Source organism: Pelophylax lessonae (genome assembly GCF_965119305.1).
Source record: "Pelophylax lessonae genome assembly, chromosome: 4".
In the NCBI taxonomy this organism is placed as follows: domain Eukaryota; kingdom Metazoa; phylum Chordata; class Amphibia; order Anura; family Ranidae; genus Pelophylax; species Pelophylax lessonae.
The window spans coordinates 410,788,667-410,806,355 of record NC_138771.1 but is presented as its reverse complement, the minus strand read 5'-3'; the positions used below and the strand labels follow the sequence as shown (position 1 = coordinate 410,806,355).

General features: G+C 46.5%; 1 protein-coding gene across 1 annotated transcript in view; it reads left to right on the top strand.

Annotated features, from left to right (window-relative positions):
* HMMR (hyaluronan mediated motility receptor) overlaps nt 1-17,689 on the top strand; it is a 142,770-nt gene that overhangs the window by 85,744 nt on the left and 39,337 nt on the right. The gene's annotated exons all lie outside the window — the stretch shown is intronic.

Below are 17,689 nucleotides of genomic sequence, written 5' to 3'. Positions count from 1 at the left end.
AGCCAGGGACCTTACTACACACATTATCAATCGCTTACGGGCTACTGACAGATCCGGAGGATCAGCCGTAATTGTCGTGGCCGGGAAAATGGGGAAGGGATTTGGGATGTAATTTGACAAGTGAACAGGTCCAGTGGATATTTAGATTTACCTTTTAAACCTTCTGGATGCGTCAAAATCCAAGAACTGAATTACAAGCTTATAACGAGATGGTATATTACACCTAAGAAAATACATAGATGGTTCCCGAGGGAATCAAGTTTATGCTGGAGATGCAAAAAAGAGGAAGGTACATTGTACCATATTTTCTGGACCTGTACAGATATAAAACCATTTTGGGAGGGAGTAAAAAATACTATCCAAAAATTTACGGAATACAAAATTGAAGAAAATCCACTTTTCTTCTTACTACAGGGGACAGAGATACCAATAAGGAGATATGAAAATTCTATCATCCCGTATTTGGTTAATGCAGCTAAGGCATGTATTCCAGGTAATTGGAAAAAAACACAACCCCTCTCGATGGTAGAATGGATACACAGAGTAGAGGATATTAGAAGAATGGAAGAGCTAATTGCTTTTTCCCAAGATACAGGAGAAATATAAAAAGATATGGGAATCATGGAATCTTTTTATGGTCCCTGAGGAAGGGAAACAATTCATAGGAGGATAGATGGGAGGATAATGGAGAGGAGGGATAGTAGGTCCTCCATGCTGACGGCAGTGGAGCAATTAACCAAACTTTTTTCCTTCTTTTTTTTTTTTTTTTTTTTATTCTTGGGGGTAGGGGGGGGTAGGAAATGGGGGAGGATGGGGCACGGGATGAAAAGGAAAACAAGGAAGGAATATAAGCCAAGTAAAGTAAACATTGAAAGAATGGGAGCAATAAAGATTTAATTGATATTGTATTACTTGTTGAAGTGTTAATGTATTTAAGCTGTACTTCCTGAATAAAATTTATATTTGAAAAAAAAAAGGGCAAATCGGTAACTGGGGAAAGATCAGCTGTAGAGAGATCACAGGCAATGCTGATGACCTTTGCACTCTGCCAACCTTCTTTTCTCTATCGCTCATTGACAGACGTAGTCTTCTTGATTCTCAAGAGCTGGGTTATGTTGTCTCCGCAGGAGTAGGACTAGGCAGAAAGACAAAACGTTCTGGCTCCACCTTAGGGGCAGTCCCTGAGGGTATATCCTCCCTCTCTCTGCTACAGGGAATCAGTTTTTTTCTGTCTAGTCAGGAGTAAGGACCTAAGTTCCTTGCTGGGATCTTTTGGTCCTGGCAAGACTTTTTTTCTTTAAGAAAAAGAAATTTTTTAGGTAGTTTTCTCCAGTGTTTTTTCCTGTGAGATCTTCAAGCAAAAAATGCCGGACTGGGCGACACTTGTGGTCACCCCAGCCGGCCTACGAGCGCGCGCAGACCATGGCATTGCGCTTGGTCGGCCGCGACATATTCAAGTAAGTATGCGGGGCCGGGCGACGGGCTGGATGTTGAGATCCAGTGGTCACCCCGGTTTCTGCCTACGAGCGCGTGCAGACCAGAGCTCCGCGCTGGGTCGGCCGCGACGGAGTCCCAGTGAAGGGACTGACTTTGCGAGTTAAAAGTCTCGCTTGGACGCCAGGTACCAGAGAGTCGAGGCGTCCGGAGTGGTCCACAAACCCCCACCCCGGTGGAGAGGGTATTGTGAAGAGAGGGTGCCTGTCGGTTCGGTATGGTGAGTAAACGTTCCCTTTTTTCCTCGTTATGAGGCAGTATGTATTATGGGCCCCTCCATATATGGTCAGTATATATCTGATACTTACAAGTCCCCCTTGTAATACAGCATGTGTTTGTGGGAAGTGGACTTGGTTTAAGAGCTAACACTCTACCCAGCAGACTGTAACATTACAGCAGACATAGGAGGTATAATCCTACCTTATGTGTAGTGTATCTTCTGTAGATCCATATATCGCCTCTTAGCAGAGATGCAGGTGGATGTGCTGGGAAAACTATTTCGGCGGTCCGCCGCCATTTTGCCGTAGACCGAATGCATGTATGTCCTCAGGTCACGCCGGCCGCCATGTTTTTGGAGTCTTATGTCTCTTCTATGGGGGCGGCCATGTTTTGTGAGCCCAGCTACCTCGTGGAGAGCTGGGAACGCCGGAAGGCGTACACAGGGGGCGGAGCCACGCCTTCTACCCGGGAAAAAGCAAACAGCTCCTTCCAGTCTGTGTAAGACAGACGCTGACTGCAGTTGGTTGGAAACTGCACTGCATCGGTTGGTGAGCCTTGGGGGTCCCTCTCTCTCTCTCTGTGGGATCGAGAAGCAGGTACTCTGAGGGGCGCTATTGCGCTAGGGGGAGACACACAAAAAAAAAAGTTTTTTTGTTTTGCTGGCAAAGGTGTCCTGTATTAACATGGACCCTGCCACTCATGTATCTCCTCCGGATCCCCTCGAGGGGTCTGCGGGATCCTCCAGCACCCCACTGACAATTGAATCATTGTCAGCTATTATGGAAACTTTTGTGTCCCGGGTGGAAGTGGCTTGTCAGGGACAGGGCGCAAGAAAGCGACCCCCGCCTAACCCCTTATTATCTGAAACCTCGGATTCAGACTCTGAGCCTATTTCTGCAGTTGCAGGTACTTCATCTGGGATTGGTGTCTCGGGTCCTGTCTCTTCAGACAGTGAGGAGGATGTTTCGGCATCAGCCATAGCCCGAGAGGAAGCGTTGGTAAATGCACTCATTGTATCTGTTCAAGAGACCTTAAGGTTACAGGGTATTCCATCGGAAATAGCTGAAACTGAAATCCCTTTTGGGACTAAAAAACGCATCAAAGTGGCGAAGGTTTTTCCATTGCCCAAATGTTTTGGCAATCCAATCGAAGAAGAATGGCGTCTGCCAAAACGCACTTTTACTATTTCTAAACGCATTGACAGGCGTTATCCGTTTGAGGAAACCCTTATTAAGAAATGGACAGAACCACCTGTGGTGGATTCACCAATTGCTAGATTGAATAAAGCCGCGGTTATTCCTTTAGAAGACGCTCCGTCTTTTAAAGATCCAGTGGATCGCAAGATAGAAGCTATGTCTCGCACCATGTTTTCCTTGATTGGATCAGCTTTCAGACCTATAATAGCTATTGGTCTGGTTTCGCAGGCTGTAACTGAATGGACCAAGTGGTTACGCCGGGACTTAGAAGAGGTCCCTCAGGCGGTATCAGATTTGTTGGAACAAATGATACAGGGGTTACAGTTTGTGTGTGATGCGGCGTTAGACGCCACTCCATTATTGGCGCGAGCATCAGTCTCAGCAGTGGTTCTCAGGCGTACACTGTGGCTAAAAGGTTGGTTAGCCGACCAAGGTTCCAAAAAAGCATTGGCTAATATCCCCTTTTCAGGAGAGCGTCTATTTGGAGCCAACTTAGATGAGATCATTAAAGATCTCACGGGTGGAAAGAGCACCTTTTTACCGCAAAATTTTAAAGGTAGAGGAACTCGTCAAAGACGAGGGCCTTCTTTTTCTGCTCACAAGAGGTTTTTTCGTCCCGCGGGTGAAAAAACGAAGTCCTCCAAAGCTCCTGCAGGAGGCGTCAGGGGTCGTTGGTTGGGCAAGCAAAAGCCCGCCCCCTCCAGACCTGAAGATAAACCATCCAAAGCCTGAAGGTGCGCCCCCACCCATAACTGGGGTGGGGGGACGTCTTCGCCGGTTCCCGGATCCATGGCTTTCCAGAATCCCGGACAAATGGGTTTGCGAAGTCATAAGGTCAGGATACAAGATCGAGTTTCGATCTCTCCCACCGGCGCGATTCTTCCCTTCCAATATCCGACTATCCTCAGATCGTTTAGAAGATCTGCGGAGAGCAGTCACAGATTTACTACAACAAGGAGTGGTAGTCCACGTTCCTTGGACAGAACGGTTTCAAGGGTTTTATTCAAACCTGTTTACAATACCCAGGAAAGAGGGCAAAGTGCGTCCAATTCTGGACTTAAGAGCACTCAATTCTTTCGTCAACATAAGAAGATTCAGAATTGAGTCCATTCGCACGGTAGCAGCCTTCCTGCATCCAGGGGATGTCCTAGCGTCCATAGACATCAAGGACGCCTATCTTCACATTCCCATTTTCGCAGGACATCAGCGGTTTCTACGCTTTTCCGTAGAAGAGAACCACTATCAGTTTGTGGCGTTACCTTTCGGTCTCGCCACGGCTACCGGGTCTTCACAAAGGTGTTGGCCCCAATGTTGGCACTTCTGCGCCAAAGAGGTATATCGATCCTTGGTTACCTAGACGATCTTCTGCTTCATGCAGAGTCTCCTCAGACCTTGCTACAAAACATAGAAATTACTATGATTTCTTTACAGGAATTCGGGTGGCTGGTGAACCAGCAAAAGTCATTTCTGGTTCCCACCCAGAGGCTCGAATATCTGGGTCTAATTCTAGACACAGTCAGGACAAGAGTTTTTCTTCCGGTAGGGAAACTCCGAAAGATTCAATCAGCAGTCCAGTTGTTACTGTCCAACAGCTGGTCTTCCCTTCGGACTTGCATGAGGGTTCTGGGGTTGATGGTGGCTTCGTTCGAAGCAGTCCCATTTGCCCAGTCCCATACCCGAATTCTTCAGCAAGAGATTCTTCTCAGATGGAATCGGAATCCGGAATCCCTGGACAATCAGATCCGATTGAGCAAACAGACCAGAGAGTCTCTGGTCTGGTGGCTTCGGTCTCCGATGCTCAGCCAGGGAAAGTCATTTCTGCCAATATATTGGACGATAGTGACCACGGATGCCAGTCTATCCGGATGGGGAGGAATTCTCGGTCAGTTATCTGTCCAGGGACTTTGATCCCCGGAAGAATCCAGGTTACCGATAAATGTATTGGAACTGAGAGCGATCAGACTTTGTCTGATTCACTGGACCGAGCAGCTCCAGGGCAGCCCGGTTCGGATCCAGTCGGACAATGCCACGGCCGTGGCTTATGTCAATCACCAGGGGGGCACCAAGAGTGTCCGAGCGGCCAAAGAAGTGGCTTGCATTCTTCGCTGGGCGGAACGATTTGTTCCAGCAATCTCTGCGGTGTTCATTCCGGGGGTGGAGAATTGGCAGGCAGATTATCTCAGCCGTCAGACCCTGGATCAGGGGGAATGGTCCCTCCATCCAGACGTTTTCCACCAGTTGTGCCTACGGTGGGGCACCCCGGATGTGGATCTGTTGGCATCACGATTCAACAGGAAAGTTCAGAGATTCGTGGCTCGCTCCCGCGATCCTCTAGCAGAAACCGCAGACGCACTGATCGCCCCGTGGGGGCAATACCAGCTAATATATGCCTTCCCTCCTCTCGCGTTACTGCCAAGACTTCTTCGCAGGATAGAGGAGGAAGGAATCCCAGTAATCCTGGTAGCGCCGGACTGGCCTCGTCGAGCTTGGTACGCCGACATGGTCAGACTGGTGGCGGACGTCCCGTGGAGACTTCCTCTCAGGGAGGATCTACTGTCTCAGGGACCGATCTTCCATCCTGCTTTACGATCGCTGGCTTTAACGGCCTGGCTATTGAGACCCAGGTGCTGAAGGACAAAGGTTTGTCAGCTTCAGTTATTCCTACTCTAGTTGAAGCAAGGAAAGCGACTTCCAGAAAGATTTATCATCGCACATGGAAGTCCTACATTGCATGGTGTGAACCTTTGGGGTTCCGTCCTCGGTCTTATTCGATTAGTCGAATATTGGCTTTTCTGCAACAGGGGGTTGAGCAGAAACTGGCCTTGAGTACTATCAAGGGTCAGGTCTCAGCATTAGCCATCTTCTTTCAGAAGCCTTTGGCTACTCATTCCTTGGTGCGGAACTTCATCCAGGGGGTGCGACATCTGGCTCCGCCAGTGCACGCGCCGTTACCCCCCTGGGATCTTAATTTAGTGTTGTCGGTTCTTCAGAAACCTCCCTTTGAAGATATTAGGGAGATTCCTCTACCCACGTTGTCCCAGAAGGTGGCCTTCTTGGTGGCTATTACTTCTGCACGCAGGGTGTCAGAACTGGCCGCATTATCTTGTCGTTCACCATATCTGGTGGTTCATAGAGATAAGGTGGTTCTTCGTCCGAATCCATCCTTCCTACCAAAAGTGGTTTCAGAATTTCATCTGAATGAAGAAATTGTATTACCTTCCCTGTGTCCTAAGCCCAGTCATCCTCGGGAGTTTGCTTTACACTCCTTGGATGTGGTCCGGGCAATCAGGGTATACTTGAAAACGACAGACTCGTTTCGCAAGACGGATTCACTTTTTGTGATCCCAGATGGACCCAAAAAGGGGTTGCCTGCATCTGCCGCGACCATTTCCAGATGGATCAGACAGACGGTAGTACAGGCTTATTCTATTAAGGGTCAGGAGCCCCCGTTCCCTGTTAAGGCGCACTCCACTCGGGCACTTAGTGCGTCATGGGCCTTTCGCCATCAGGCGTCAGTGGTCCAGGTGTGCAAGGCGGCTACCTGGTCGTCGGTGCATACCTTTACTAAACATTATAAAGTTGATGTAATGGCATCGTCTGATGCCTCGTTTGGCCGCAAGGTTTTGCAGGCCGCAATTTGAGGAGACCAGTGGTCTACCTCGAGGGTTTTTTCCGTTGGAAAATTTTTCTTTAGTCTCATTCTTTGTTTATAATGAGCCTTTAAAACTTCTAGTTTGGCACCGGTTGGGCCTTCTAGATTGGATTTGATTTTGTCAATCCCACCCCTCATTTGTGGCACTGCTTCTGGATGTCCCAGCTCTTGAGAATCAAGAAGACTACGTCTGTCAATGAGCGATAGAGAAAAATGGATTTTTGTAAGATCTTACCGTAAAATCCTTTTCTCTTAAGCTCATTGACAGACGTAGTACCCGCCCCTCTATCATTGAGTTGGGTTGGGTTAAATTCTCTGTACTGCTTTAAAACAGAACTGATTCCCTGTAGCAGAGAGAGGGAGGATATACCCTCAGGGACTGCCCCTAAGGTGGAGCCAGAACGTTTTGTCTTTCTGCCTAGTCCTACTCCTGCGGAGACAACATAACCCAGCTCTTGAGAATCAAGAAGACTACGTCTGTCAATGAGCTTAAGAGAAAAGGATTTTACGGTAAGATCTTACAAAAATCCATTTTTTTTTTTTTTTTTTTTGGACAGCTTTCAGAATTGAGTTCCTTTTTTAAAAAGCCATAGTTCCAAGATTTTGAGGATACCTAGAAGAAATTTTATTGTAGATCTAAAAGCTACCCCCAGCTCTTTTGGTTAGCGTAAGGTGGGGTTTATAGCCCTTGCTAGTTTGTTGCCATATTTTTCTGTTGCATAACCGAGAGGGGATATCGCTCCAAAGTGAGGAAATCCCTGGGTGACCAAGGCTTACCAGTACTAGTATCCCCATTGAAAGATTTTCTTTTCTATTCCTGTTCTGGCGATAGCCCACATTGTATTTTCCGTCTAGAGGGTTAAAGTGAAATAGTGGGGCACAGACCGCAATAAAAACATTGAACCAATGAATGAGGAATGGGCACACTTTCCATAGGATGCAATCAAAACCTATTGAGAGAAAATAAAATCAATCACAGATGTAACAGGCATAAGTAGGGGACAGAAGGATTAACGCATTTGACACGACTTTGCGTGCTTTGTCAAAACCATCATTGGTTCAATACTTTCTGCAGTAGTGGCAGGGCGTGCACCCCATTCCAGGAGCCTGTTCATTTCCAGCCCAGTAGATCGACCTGGAGCAGCGATATCTGGTTTGGTCAGCAATAAAAACATGGTGTCTTCCCACCCCTGCCTTGAAAGAAGTTGTAAAGTCAGGTTTTTTTATCTTGATACATTAGGATAAAAAAAAAACACCTGTATGCGACAGCCCACCTAATTCTTGCCTGAGCCCCATCTCTGTCCAGCGATGTCCACTAGTCCCTCGGCCGTCCGGGACACTCTCTCTCCTGATTGGCTGAGACACAGCCGTGGCGCCCTTGGCTCCCGCTGCTGTCAGTCAGTTCAGGAGAGAGAGGGGGCGGGACGAACCACAGCTCTGTGTCTGAATGGACACCATGAGCTGAAGCTTGGCTTGTTTGCCCCCATAGCAAGCGGCTTGCTGTGGGGGTACTTGACAGGAGTAAAGAGCTTGGAGCAGTGAAGAGGGACACACGAAGAGGAGGGTCCAGGCTGTCCTGTGCAAAACCAACTGCAAATGGGCAGGTAAGAATAACACGTTTTGTTATTTGTAAAGTTGTGTTTTTTTTTTTTCACTTTAATTATACTTTAAGCCCAACTTTTGGCTTGCATTATGTGCTGCTGCTCTCGCAGTGTGAGTCCAGGGTGGAGGGGGAGGTGGAATTCTGATGCCCTAGGCTTGCCTGAAGTGGGTCGAATTTCGCCCAGCATCATTCATCCTGGAAGAGAAGCAATGCCACATCACTGAATCGGTAAGTCTGGGAGGAACAGTGCCAGATTGGTCAGTATAGCAGCCTTTGTTTTTACCTAGACAGGCATTTTTAAAGAGGATTTCTGGGATACACCTATCTAATCTTAAATTTGTTACCGTCCCCCCTTCTAATACCTAAACTAAGTACCCTGTAGAAGGAAGATGCACATGGTTACCTATTCTCAGGCTGCCCTGGTTATGTGATCTGATGTGTCTGCTGCGTGGCGACTACAGGGGACAGCAGAGAGCACTCCCAACGCTGGCTGACATGACGTGACATTACCAATAGGCCTACTATAGGCTATCCATCTTAGTACTTTCCTCTCCCCTGAAGCCACTTCTAGCTGACAGAAGGGAGCCAATCATGTGACCAAAGTGACCTGAGAATGGAGTATGTGCAAATTTTTTGTCATTCATTGAGGAAAAGCAGAACTAAACTCTCTCAATCAACATTAAAGCTGATCTCCAGCTTTTGCTACTTTTTTACATAGTTTGTTCAAATGAACTATGTCCCTCCCTAACATGTGAGGCCACTGTATGTAGCTGAGGCTACGCACAGCATCCTGCACTGTGTACCAGGTTTGAGCCGAGATCTTCATGCCTCATACCCGTAACACAATATTCTATCTGAGTGGCGCTCAGCCATTTTGAGAAAGCAATGTATTCTAGCAATGAATACAAAGCTTCCTGGCTGAGTCAGAAGTTTTGAACTCACCAGCCTGCCTCTGAGTCAGCCAATCAGAGTAAGCTTTGTATTCATTGCTTTCTCTGAATGGCTGAGTGCTGCATAAATACTGTGTTCCAGGTATGAGATGGGAAGGTCTCAACTCGCCCCCAGGACACAGTGCGGTGTGCTGTATGTAGCCTCAGCTACGTACAGTTCGAACGGCACATACAGCGGCCTTACATATTTCTGAGGGACATGGCTCATTTGGGCCAGCTTGGCCCAAAAAACTATGTAACTTGTATTAAAAGCTGGGGTTCAGCTTTTAACTATTTTTAAATCCTTAAGCTTTTAAAATGGTTAGGAAGGTGAATTACGTTTAATATTGTTTTAACTGCTTCCTGCCTGCGCCTATTAAAAATGACAGCCGGGAGGGAACCCTATTGATTTGGGAGGACGTCATAGCTTCCTCCTGCGAACGCGCCTCATGCCGCTCCTCCGGCGTGATCTGTCATCCAGTGTCCACTGGACACAATGGATGACCATGTGGCTGCTGTGACCAATTACAGCAGATCACATGAGTTGTAAAACAATGAATGGTTTCTTTTCATGACAATTGTGTTGCTAGCTGTGATTGGTCACAGTGATCACATGGTACAGACAGGGCCATCCACAGCCCGTTTGTATCATGTGATTAGCTGTGGCCAGTCGCAGCTAATTATGATAGTGTCTACACACTATCATTCGGGAAAAAAATATTTGCTTATAGCAGTGAAATTCACTTCTATATGCAATCACAGTGTAAAAAAAAACATTCCCGATAAACTCCCCAGAGTGGTAGTGTTACTATGGTAACGCTGTATTGCTCTGGTCACAGCATGTGAAAAATAAAAACTTTCACCAGTCTGTGTCCATGGTCACCGCTACAACAGTTATATGATGATGCTGTACTGCACTAGTGACGGTATGTACATTTTTTTTTTTTAAATAAAAGTGACAAATTACAAAAAAGTGCCATACCTACAATGTCTAGCCTTGGTTCTCATTAAACCTGATATGCTGCAAAGGTTGTGCTCTTCATCCTCTGTGAGAAACTTATTAACAAAGACTGAATATTTCAAGACAAGCAATCCCTTGTTTCTGCACCATTCCAGACACGAGTCGATTAAAACGAAAGAGTGGAACATCTGGTGCACCAGTGCATGGTAGCCAATTGGCTTCTAATTTCAGCTTGTATAATTAAGCTTTGACAGTAAAACCTGGAAGCTGATTGGTTTCTACACAGAGCTGCACCAGATTTTGCACTCCAGTTTTAGTAAATTAAACCCCACTATCTCTTTTTAGATTTTGTTGAAGGTCTACTCTTGAGGTTGGCCCTCTAGTGTCTCTTTTTTTGCAAGACACTGACCAGCCTTATCAAAGATTCTGTCATTAAGGCAATGCTGATAGTTGGATGTACTTAGTCAATCTATTCCTTAGTAAGCGTGACCTTTGAACCTTTACTATTCTTTCTTCCCAGACTTTAGCTACTTGGCCTAAATATCAAAGTAGAAATCGGGTGGCTACTGGTATGGATCCCAACTTTTCTCTAATTTGACCAGAAAAATGTGGCAAATTATATGTGCAACGTTGTACTGCATTGTGATCTGGCATTCCTTTCGTCAATTTATACTTCCAAAGCAGTCTGGCTTAAAGTAGAACTATAGACAACTTTTTTTTCTTCTATTGTTCACTGACAGACTCGGCTCCACATTCTTCTTAACCATTGGTTTATGCTGCCCCTACATGAGTAGGACACTAGGCAGGAAAAAACGTTACCACACCTATGGGACAGTCCCTGCAGGCATACACCTACTCACTTTGCTATAGGATTTTTTTTCTGCCTAGTTTAGGAGTAGGACCTAGTTCACGGCTGAGACTTCGGTCTTGGCTTGCTTTTTTATTTTAAAGGGAACCTTCTTTTTTAAAATTGTAATTTCTCTATTGTTTGACAGACGCAGCTCCATATCTTAGACCATTGGGTTATGCTCCTCCCATGAGGAATAGGGCAATAGGCAGGAAAAAGCTTTACTACGCCTATGGTGGCTGTTCCTGCAGGCATAACACCACACACTGCTACAGCCTCTATTTGTTTCTGCCTAGTTTAGGCATAGGACCTAGTTCCCTGCTTGGACTTTGATCCTAGCTATTAATAGGGAAATATTGTTATATTGTGATTTTCTTTCATTCTTTCCATGGCCTCTTGGATACTAGGCCTACCCCCTCCAAGCTTTTTCTCCTACCCTTAGTAGGTCCTACCTCCCAGGGTCGGAAATATTGCGGCCGCGGTAACATTTTTCTGTGGGGGTGGCTTTGTCCTGGTAGGGTCTCTTCCTAGGGACCCTCCAATGCCTCTTGTCTGGGACCCCCTCTGGGGGTCCAGGAGACCACATTGCGCGCCGTGTGGGCCAAATGTTTTTGCTGTAGATTTCATGCTTTCAATACTTCCATTGAAATGCATGGGCAGACATTTTTTGTTCCGCATAGGAATGCATGGGGCAGACATTTTCTTATAGTCCACGATCGATGGACAGGCAAACGGCATGAAACACAAATCTAGCAATGAACCCACCCTGTGCTTTCTATTTCCTGTGTTAATTGTTTTACTTTGTTTCACAGAACGTGCTGCCAGTCTCCTGAGCGGTTTGGTAACGTTTTCTAGGGTCCCCTGTAGGTTTTTCTCACTCACTCGATCAGATTGTATAGTATTGGGACTAGGTATACCTCTAAGTTGTGATTTAACGACTTTTTAAAGTGACACTGCATTATTTTCATCTCAGTGTAAAATGAGTCCCATGATACTATTTCACCTACAGACCCCCTATGTGCAGTTGCTGAACCTTCTGGAACCGTCTTGGAAAGCCTGGTGTCGAAGGTAGATTTTGTATGTAAAAGTGTTGCTAGCCGCAAACGTCCTCTGCCTTCACCTCCCTCGGTAGTTTCCTCAGATTCTGAGGCAGATATGGCCGCTGTAGATGTACCCCATCTTGAGGGATCGGTGTCTTCGCATTCTGATGGTGAAGAGGACCTGTCCTCATCAGCCGCCGCTCGGGAGCGTGCATCGGTGGAAGCACTTAAGCCCCGTACACACGCACAGATTGTTGGCCAACTGATCGGCCAACTTTTGTCCAGTGTTTGTTGGTTGAAATGTGCTCTAGACTTGCACTGGACTTTTGTTGGCCAACAAAAACCAACTTCAGAAGTGATGTCATGTGATGGTTGACTTTCCCTGTGTTTTTTCTTCTCTGAGCATGCCCAGTCTTGCTCATCTGATTTTTGTCTGCCGAAATCTGTATTGACTGAGGAACAATCGGCCGTTATTTGTTGGCCAACAAAAGTTTTATAGCATGCACACCAGATTTTTTTCGGCCGATAATTCGCAGTTGGTTGTCAGAAGCATCATACTAACAAGCCTACAATCGGCAGATCGGACGTTGGCCAACAATCTGTGCGTGTATACGGGGCTTAAGTCTCAGTGCGGGAAACTTTTAAAATTGGCAGATGAATCTACAGTGCCGGGTTCGCAGGTGTCTTTTGGATCCAGAAAATCCTGAAAATCGGGCAAGGGGTTTCCTTGCCGGAGCTTTTTGACAATATTGTCAGTGAACAATGGCAGTGCATCAAGCACATGCTAGTGGTGCCCAAGCGCTTTAAACGCAATTATCCTTTTGCAGATGCAGTTTCCACTAGGTGGACCGTGCCACCAAAGGTAGATCAACCGGTTTCCAAGCTGAATAAGTGTACTGTGGTTCCAGTGGAAGAATCGCCGGCCTTTGCAGACCCTGTGGATAGAGTGGCGTCTGTCCCTCCATCTACATGTGCTATAGCGAGTTCCATATTGAAACCAATATTTGTGAATATTATGGTGTCAGACGGTTATTGAATGGGTGAAGTTATTTAATGGTTACTTGGAAGCTGAGCAGCTTCCCCCAGCGGTGCTTGAACTAATGGACCAGATGGCTCAAGCCCTGGTGTTGATGTGTGGTGTGGTTTAGCTGGTCTGCGGACCAGGCTTCCACAAAGGCTTTGACGGATCTTCCCTTTATGGGGGGAGAGGTTGTTTAGATCCTCTCTGGATGAGTTGATCAATGGCCTTACAGGTGGTAAGAGTACTCTTGTTCCTCAGTCCTTTTCACGGCAAAACACCACATCATAGACGGGGGGCCTTCCTTCACTGCACCTAAGCAGTTTTTCGTACCTGCGGGTCGTAAGAGAAAGGAAAGCTGTTCAGGTCTTCTGGGAGTTCCAAGAAACCATGGTCAGGTAAATCAAAGTCCGGTCTGCATGAAGGAGTGCCCTCAACCGCTTCTGGGGTGGGGGGACGTCTTTGTTTCTTTCGAGAGTCTTGGACTTCCTTGATTCAGAACAAATGAGTTCACGAACTGATCCGATCAGGGTACAAGATCGAATTCGGTTTTGTCTGTGGGACAGATTTATTCAAACCTGTTTACTGTGCCCAGAAAAGAAGGCAAAGTGCATCCAATTCTGGACCCCAAGTCTCTGACCCGCTTTGTGCCGGTACAGAGGTTTCGCATGGAATCGATTCGAACGGTAGTGGCGTCACTAAACCAGCTAGACTTTTTGACCTCCATAGATCAAGGACGCATATTTACACATCCCTATCTAAGCCGGACACCAGCGGTTTCTTCGCTTTGCCGTAGCAGAAGAGCATTATTCATTTGTGGCGTTGCACTTTGGTAAACACCCTGGGGGCGGAAGCGAGACCAAAGTACTGGCCCCGGTTTTGGGATTGCGGTACTGGGGTATCTGGACGATCTCCTATTGAGCAGACTCTCATTCAGCCCTGATGAGCGACCTGACAATTACGGCCAGCTCCCTGCAGGAGTTTGGGTCGAACATCAATCTCAAGAAATCCGCCCTGATACCTTCCTTGAGACTGGATTATCTGGGCCTGACTCTGGATTCAGCTTTGGCGAGGGTCTTTCTTCCCTCGAAAAAGCTGCAAAAGTTGCAGGGGGCGATCTGTTGGCAAACAATCTGTCCTCTCTGCCAACTTGCATGCGGTTCTTGGGTCTGATGGGCTCAACCTTCGAGCCGGTTTTGTTTGGTCGGTTCCATAAAAGACCTTTGGATCCTTGTTCCATTTGACAAGAATCTCTTTGCAAAGTCCTTGGACACTTTGCTTCGGTTGAGCCACAACAGATCTGCTCTGTTGTGGCTCAACCTTCTTCCCTTTATTTTGGATGGTGGTAACCATGGACGCCAGCCTGCTGGGCTAGGGCGGGGTACTGGGGAAGCTCTGTACCCAGGGAACCTGAACAGTAGAAGATAAATGTTTTGGAGCTCAGAGCAATAAAGCTTTGTTTGAGCCACTGGACGACTTGTCTGCAAGATTGTCCGGTTTGGATTCAATTGGACAATGCCATGGCTGTGGCTTGCATCAATCGGGGGGGGGGGGGTGAACAAGAGTGTCTCGGCAGCCAGGGAGGTGGCCGAAATTATGGCCTGCGTGGAATCGTTTTGTTCCAGCCTTCTGCTGTACACATCCAGGGTGTGGAAAACTGGCAAGCGGATTACCTGAGTCATCAGGTGTTGGATCAAGTGGAGTGGCCACACACCCTGAGGCATTTCATCTTGTGTGTCTGGTGGGGGACACCTGAGGTCGATCGGTTTTCTTCTAATCTCAACTAGAAGGTGCAGGAGTTTGTAGCCAGGTCTCAAGATTTTCTGGCAGACACCACAGACGCACTAGTGGCTCCTTGAGGCCAGTTTTGGATGATTCATGCCTTTCCTCCCCTGAAACTCCCGCCTAAGGCTTCTATGCATGGTAGAGGTGAAAGGAATTCTGGTCATTCTGGTAGCTCCAGACTGGCCTCGCCGTTCTTGGTAGGCAGACCTAGTAAGGTTGGGCGCCGATGCTCCTTGGAGACTTCTCTCAGGGAAGATCTGCTGTCTCAAGGTCCAATCTTCCATCCTGCTTTTACAGTCGCTGGCTTTACCAGCATAGCTGTTGAAAGCCAGTTGTTGAGGGATATAGGTCTTTCTGACTGCGATTCCTACACTATTGAAGGCTAGGAAGTCGAATTCCAGAACGATGTATCATCGTACATTTCATGGTGTGAATCGCTGAAGGTGCACCCTCACTTGATTTCAGTAGCTATGGTTTTGGCCTTTCTGCAGAAAGGAGTTGAACAGCGGTTGGCTTTGGGCACTATCAAAGGCCAAGTGTCGGCTTTGGCTATATATTTTCAATGCCCGTTAGCTACGTTTGCCTTGATTCGTACCTTCAGGGAGTGCGCTGTTTGGCTCCTCAAACGGTCCCCGCTACCTCCGTGGGATCTAAATCTGGTATTGTCTGTTCTTCAAAAACCTCCCTTTGAGAACATTCGGGAGATTCCTTTGCTTTCAATGTCTCGGAAGGTTTCCTTTTTGTGGCAATTGCTTCTGCCCGCAGAGTATCTGAATTGGCGGGGTTGTCATGCCGCTCACCTTATTTGGTGGTCCACAGAGATAAAATGTTACTCTGACCAAATCAGTCTTCCTAAGGTGGTTTCTGATTTTCATTTGAATGAAGACATTGTGCTGCCTTCACTCTGGCCCAAGCATCCCAACTAAATTTGCCTTGCATTCTTTGGATGTGGTTCGGGCGATCAGGGTTTACCTGGGGGCCACTGAGTATTTTAGAAAATCGGATGCTTTTTGTCCTTACTAAAGGACCTTGTAAAGGATTGGCTGCGTCTGCTGTGACCACTTCCATATTGATCAGGCCGACAGTTGTATAGGCTTATTCGCTGAAGGGTCCAGTTCCTCCTTTCCTGGTGAAGGCACATTCTACTAGAGCGCTGAGTGTCTCTTGGGCTTTATGCCATCAGGCGTCAGTGATGCAACTTTGCAAGGCGGCAACTTGGTCGTCTGTGCATACGTACACAAAATTCTACAAAGTCGATGTCTTGGCATCTTCGGATGCCTCCTTTGGCCACAATGTTTTGCAGGCTGTTTTTTTAAAGTGATACTGCGCTATTCCAGGGTTCATATGGAGCCCCAGGAACAGATTTCACCTACAGATTCCCCCCCCCCCCCCCCTTGTGGATGCGGGGACCTCTGGGTCGCAACCCCTGTCTGCCTTAACGGCGGTTTTTAAAACCTGGTGTCAAGTGTTTTTGGTTTTAAAAAATATCACTAGTAAAAAGCGCCCCATGCCCTTCCCTGCCTCTCTTGTATCCTCAGATTCTGAGGTAGATATGGCCGCCGCAGACACAGGTTACCCTGAGTAATCGCACTTGGATGGCGACGACGACCTATCCTCGTCTGCAGCCACTCGGGAAAACGCACTGGTGGAGGCACTTGGTGTCAGTACGGGAAACTCTAAAAATGGCATTTGATTCTGCAGCGCCATTGACTCAGGTGTCTTTTGGCACGTGTAAATTCCAAAAGTCGGGCAAGGTTTTCCCTTGTCTAGAACTTTTGACAAAATTGTCTCTGACCAAAAGGGGAGCCTCAAACACATGCTAGTGGTGCCGACATTTTAATAGATGCTATCCATTCGCAGACACTGTAACCACAAAATGGACCGTTCCACCGAAGGTGGACCATCCAGACTGAACAAATCTACTGTGGTTCCGGTTGAGTCTCAATCCTTCTATCCACAAGGTCTTTAAAGAATGGAGTCTCTGTCCTGCCACTTACATGTGATGGCAGGCTCCATACTGAATCCCATCTTCGTGATCCCTCTGGTGTCCCAGACATAACAGAATAGGAAAAGTTACTAAAGTGACCTGGAAACAGAACAGCACCCTATGTATGTATGTATGTATGTATGTATATATATATATATATATATATATATATATATATATATATATATATATATATATATATATATATATATATATATATATATATATATATATATATATATATATATATATGTATATATATATATATATATATGTATATGTATGTATATGTATATGTATGTGTGTGTATATGTGTATATATATATATATATATATATATATATATATATATATATATATATATATATATATATACACAGGGCTTTTTTTCAGGGGGAACGCAGTTCCGGCACCTTCAGCACTGAATGTATGTAATGGCAAGAAGTGCTGGGTTGTGCTAAGCTGGCTGCTGAGGAACCTATTTTTGCTGGAGGGGATCTATTCCTGCAGGAGGATTTATTGCTGCTGGCAATATCTAGTGTGGCTGCTGGGGGATCTATTGTCTCTGGAAGAGATCTCGTTTTGCAGGGGGGTCTATTGTTGCTGGGGTGGGTCTTATGTTGCTGAGGGGTCAGTTGTTGCTGGGAGGGATCTACTGTTTAGGCAGCAGTCTATTGATGCTGGGAGATCTGTTGTTGCTATTGAGGGCTCATTGCGTCTGGCTGGATCTATTGTTGTTGGGAGATATATTGTTGTTGGCTGCATGGGATCTATTTTACTGCTTTTTTGTTATTGACAAATTACTTAGTACCACAAATGTTACTTTGTTCTGTATTTTCTAAAAGGGATGATACTGGGAGGTGTGTAGTGGGTGGATCCAAGGAGCAGTTCACGGAGGTAGGTAGGGGCGGAGACAAGGGGTAAGTCCGAAAGAGGGAGTTCCTGCACCTATTCTCTG